Here is a 5885-nt window from a genome sequence, read left to right as displayed (position 1 = left end):
CGCCGCTCCCCCCTCCCCTTCCCACCCCACCCCACCTCCAGCCTCCACCCCGTCCTCGCCGCTCTAGGAAGGCGAGCCCGGCGACCCCCTAGCTGCCGCCCCCCCCAGCTCTATGGTGCGGAGCGGGCGCCCCAGGGAGCCACTTCCGGATGCGTCTAGGACAAGGGTCCTCCGTCCACGCTCTATGGCGCCGCGCTCTGAGGGGCTTCGGGCCCCGCCCCCTTCCAGGACAGGAGGCCCGGGCTCGGCCCGTTAGGCGGAGACTTCCGGGTGTCTAGGGAGGTGCCCCCCGCCCCCACGCCGGGCTCTCGCGCCTGCGCATTCGACTCCCGGCGCTAGCCCCGGACGGGAGGCGTCGGGGAGGATGGCAGCTAGGGCGGCTCATGCCACCCCTGGTCCTCCTGTCGTCTCTATCGTTGTAACCCCTTCCCTGCCGACGCCGCTCTCAGCGGCTGGAGCCCGCGTGCCCGGAGGGGTCACTCGTCTGCCACCCTGGTCCTTTCTTGACTGGACTGAGCGCTTCAGGCGCCGCCCGGCGTCGATGTCCATCTCTTGAGCCTGTGTCCTCCTTTCTAAAGTAGCATTGCGCGCCTGCCTCCGAGGGCTTTTAGATACATTAAGTCCTACTGAGTACCCAGTCCTGTTTTGCAGATACGAGGAACAGAGAGATCAAGGCTCTTGGCGAAACTCACACAACCGAGGATGCAGAGCCTGGGCTCGAACTCGTGGAGTCTGGCTCCAAATTCTTGCATTGACCCGTGCCTGTGCAAAGTGCCTCCTGTCACAGAATATTTTTTTAAATTAATTTTTGCTGGACTATAGTTGCTTTATAATGTTGTGTTAGTTTCTGCTGTACCGCAAAGTGAATCAACTATACGTATACATATATCCCCTCTTTTTTGGATTTCCTTCCCATTTAGGTCACCACAGAGCACTGAGTAGAGTTCCCTGAGCTATACAGTAGGTTCTCGTTAGTTATCTATTTTATACATAGTATCAGTAGTGTATCTGTCACAGAATATTGATCATAGCAGCTAGGGATCCACCTCCCCTCTTGTGAGGAGGGCGCTTTGTAAGCTTAGTTAGCTGTTTCTGTTAGTAAATATATGCTTTTCAAATTCCTGTTTACACCACAGTGTCCTTGCGGGCTGGGACCCTCTCGTCCTTTCCCGGGTCTGTAGTTGGCTGGCTGTCACCTAAGCAACAGATGATTTATCGATGTTATTTATAATTATTTTCTTATCGTCATCACCAAAACAGTCATAAGCTTGGAAGTCATTAGCTTGTTAAATAACACCTTTCACAGCCTCAATTTAACGAGATGATCTGTGTACATTTGCTTAATTCAATACCTGGCTCATAGTAAGCTCTCAATGGAAATGGTAGTGATTAATATTACTTACTAGTAGTATTATTTCTACAACTGTGGCTGCTGTATGCCCTCAAGGCTCAGCCAGCATCAATCATAAAATGTGCATTGTTGATTTAATAATATCCTTTCAGGAAAAAAAAAAAAGTCCTGTATTAAGTGTAAATAGTAAGGTATGCCTGTGTCTCACCTTCAGAAATACTACATAGGTAAAATTTTGAATGCATCTTAGAATGGAAGGAAAGGGCTATGACATTAACAATAATACAAATTATTTATATGGGTATGAACTTCACCCCCACGAGACCTGTGTATAAGAAAGGTCACACGTTTGTGCTCCTCTGAGTCAGATCATTCGGAACTTCTCTGGTTGGTGGGGGAAACAGCTGACTAAATGAAGGACCCAATGACAAGATCCAGAGCAGCTCTTTTGGATCACCAGATGGAAGCCATAAATGGAAGATAGTGGAGCAACAAGCTAGAAGGAGTAAGATAGACACTTGATGGCTTTGTGGAAAAGAAGCTCTGTGCTGGCTGAGATGTTACAGGAGAGAAATTGCTTTCTATCTGATTTAAACTATTGGTAATTCTGAGTCTCTCTTAAGACAGCCAAACCAATAGTATTGGGCTATTTCCCAAACACAGGATGGGGTTGCAGTAGAGATGGCTAATTCACCACAAAACCTGCTCTTCCCTTCCAATGTATGGAATTATTCCTGGAATGTGGCTTCCCATCCAGGGACTATATTTACTAGTCCTCTTGGCATCTAAGTGTGGACTTGTGAGTGGTTGCCACGAATAGGACAGGAATGGAAGTGACAGTGGCCGTTTCCACACCAAGGTGCTTAAAAACAAGCATGCCTGCTCCATATTCTTTCCCCTCTTGTTAGCTGGATACGGAGGATAACAAAACCCTGGGCAATGGTGTAGCCCCAAAACTCAGGGTCCTTTAACAACCACCTCATGGAGACAATCTCCATCACCCAATACCCAATATCCATCCAAATTGTTACATGATCAAGAAATAAATAAATGTCTAATTTGTACACCCATGTTATAGCAGCATTAGTCCAAAAGATGGAAACAACTTAAGTGTCCATTGATGAATGAATAAACAAAATGTGGTATATACATATAATGAAATATTATTCAGCCTTTTTTTTTTTTTTTTTTTTTGCCACGTGGCATGTGAGACCTTCGTTCCCTGACCAGGGATCAAATCCACGCCCCCTGCACTGAAAGCGTGGAGTCTTAACCGCTGGACCGCCAGGGAAGTCCCTATGCAGCCTTAAAAAAAGGAAGACTATTCTGACACATGCTATGACATGGATGAGCCTTGAGGACATTATACTCAGTGAAATAAGGCAGTCACAAAAAGACAAATACTGTATGATTCCACTGATATGAGATACTTAGTCACAGTCACAGAGACCAGTTCACAAGTCAAGTAGAATGGAGATTTCCAGGAGTTAGGGGAGGGGGAATGGAGAGTTAAAGTTTAATGGGGACAGAGTTTCAGTTTTGCAAGATGAAAACAGCTCTGGAGATGGATGGTGGTGATGGTTACACAACAATGTGAATGTACTTAATGCTACTGAACTGCGCACTTTAAAATGGTTAAGGTGGTGAGTTTTATGTTATGTGTATTTACAATCATTAAAAGTTTTAAGAGAAAAAAGCTTGTGATTTACCATTATAATGTATGGTATTAATGGTCTGCATATGTGTCCCCACAAAGTTCATGTGTTGAAACCTAGCCCCTAAGGTGATAGTATTAGAAGGTGAGGGTCTTTGGAACAAGACAAGGTGAGGGTCTTTGGTCAAGAGGGTGGAGCCCTCATAATTGTAACTAGTTCCCTTATAAAAGAGACCCAGAGATCTCCCTTGCCCCTTCCACCATGTGAGGACACAGCAAGAAGCCCACCATTTACACCCCTGAAGACGGCATTCACCAGAACACAACCATGCTGGCACCTTAATCTTGGACTTCCAGCTTCGAGAACCGTGAGAAATAAACTTCTGTTGTTCATAAGCCTCCCAGTCTGTGGTATTTTACTATAGCAGCCCTAATGGATTAAGACGTGTGGGTTTCCTAGTTATGGAAGCTTCCCGCACCCTAACTAATTCAGGGTTTTTGGATGCTAGGCTCAAAAAACAATTCCAATGCTCCCCTTCAGGGATTCGTCAGCATCTAGATGGAAATGAAAGCCGTGGGACCAGATAAGATCACGGGGGCTGGGGAGAGAACGGAGTCTGAGCTCGAAGAAAGAAGCAAGCAGTGGTCACCTGACCCAAGCTCAGCCAATCAGCAGCCTTCCCTGGGATTTTTCCCCTTTGGAATTGAGAAAAGCTTTTGTCTATCTCTGTGGGGTAGGGGAGACTTGGGAGCTGATGGCAGCCTTGTCACCGTGTGCAGGAAGCCAGGCTGCAGGAGGAGAAAATGAAGCTGCACGGAGAAACAAGAAGGGAGAGAGAGGATGACCTGGCTGAGTTCAGGTGCCCCCCTCCCCAACACCACCTAACCTTCCTGAGGTTGGGTTGTTCAGCTCTGCCTTCCCTCCAGTGAGTCTCTCCCAGGAAATCCCCTTTGTGGCCTCAGCAAATTCCACTTGAGCGTCTGTCACTGTAACCAAAAGAGCCCCGAGTCCCCCGCAGCACTCTGTGCATTGCAAGCATCGTCAGTGTTGAATGAAGACGAGTTGAATGAAGTGATACGTAAACCCCCAGGGCTGTGCCCAGAGGGATTCCCGGGTGCAGGGGCTCAAGGAACACTCCCACGCTGGAACCCTTTACAAACCCACTTCCTATGTCCTCCTGATTATATCTTCTCTTCCGAGTGACAGGAGCAGCTGCCCTGGGCAGACTGGAGGTGGAGAGTTTGCAGCACAGCTGCTGAGAAGTCCCCTGAGATACAGAGAAAGACCACACACAGAGACACACACACACACACGCAATCACACTATTCAAATTATCATTATTTTCATGATGAGGAGCAACCATCTCCTGGGTTTTCATCATGGGCTGGACAGAGCGCTGAGTGCTTTGTTTCGATTAACAGTGTCATCCTCTTCTCCACCGCCACAAGGTAGTGCGGACACTTCCTCAAAGTGCAGGTCTCCAACCTGCAGCATCGGCCCCACCCGGGGCCTTTGAGAAGTGCAGGATCCCAGGCCCCACTCTGACCTACCGAGGCAAAATCAGCCTTTTAACCTGATCCTCAAGTGATTCTCACCCACGTGAAAATCTGAGACGGGCCGGTGCCACATAAACTACAGGATGCCTGGTCAGATTTGGATGAGAAATGTTTTAGTAGAAAATGTCTTGATACTTCTAAAAAATTATTTGTCATTTATTTGAAATGCAAATGGAACTGTGCATCCTGTAATTTTATTTGCTAAATCTGACAGCCCCATGTAGGGGACACGGTGGGTGGTCCTATAACATCCATCCACCCTCTTTGCTTCACTGCCGTCCCCAGATTTCCACACCTACTCCGTGCATCCCAGGTGCTGAGGGGTGCATGGGAGGGAGGGGACAATCCCACCCCTGGCTCTGTCCTGTCCTCCCTGCCTCCGGCCTCTCCCCACATCAGCCTCAGAAAGAGCTTTCTATCACCCCGATATGAAGTTTCTTCCCTGTCTGAAGCCCTCCCACAGCTCCCCAACGCCCTCCGGAGGAAGTCAGAGCTGGCTGAGCTCCAAGACCCTTCATTGTGTGGCTCTGGCCCACTCGTCCAGACTCACATCTGACAGCCGCCCCCAACCCCCAAGGGAACAGTAAACTATAGCCACAGAGAGCTACTGGAAATTCTCCCAGCTGTGCTGCCATCTCTCCACTTCTACGTGTTTGTTCTAGCTGCTCCCTCTACCTCTGTTGCCCTCTCTCATTTCGTCTCGATAATTCCTTCTCGTCCTTCACGACTCAACCAGGTTAGGTACCTCCCCCGCGCCATCCGCCGCCACCTCCCTGTGCCATCCCCATTATAACAATGACCCCTTTTTGTCCAGTTCTGTCCTACAGTGAGCAAGGGCAGAACTGAGATTCGATCCCACGCCCGTCAGGCTCTGAAACTCTGGTCATTGCTTGGGGTTTCCTTCAAGGCCCCTTGTGGCCCTAACACTTCAGAATTCCATGATCCAGGTGTGTGGCTGCTCCAAGCAATCTGCACGGATCTCAAGGATTCCAATCCCCAGGAATCCGATCATAAACTAGGAGGGCTATGACAGTTAGGGCTCGGGTTGCACGAAATTGAAACACAGTTCAAACAGGTTTAAGGCAAAAAAAAAAAAAAGGAGAAAATTGTGTTGGCTTGTATAACATCAAAAAAAACCCCAGAGGGGCTTCCCTGGTGGCGCAGTGGTTGAGAATCTGCCTGCCAATGCAGGGGACACGGGTTCGAGCCCTGGTCTGGGAAGATCCTACATGCCGCGGAACAACTGAGCCCATGAGCCACAACTACTGAGCCTGTGCTCCGCAACGGGAGAGGCCTTGATAGTGAGAGGCCTGCGCACCGCGA

The sequence above is a fragment of the Balaenoptera musculus genome, chromosome 19 (assembly GCF_009873245.2).
Source record: "Balaenoptera musculus isolate JJ_BM4_2016_0621 chromosome 19, mBalMus1.pri.v3, whole genome shotgun sequence".
In the NCBI taxonomy this organism is placed as follows: domain Eukaryota; kingdom Metazoa; phylum Chordata; class Mammalia; order Artiodactyla; family Balaenopteridae; genus Balaenoptera; species Balaenoptera musculus.
Note: the sequence above shows the minus strand (reverse complement) of the source record.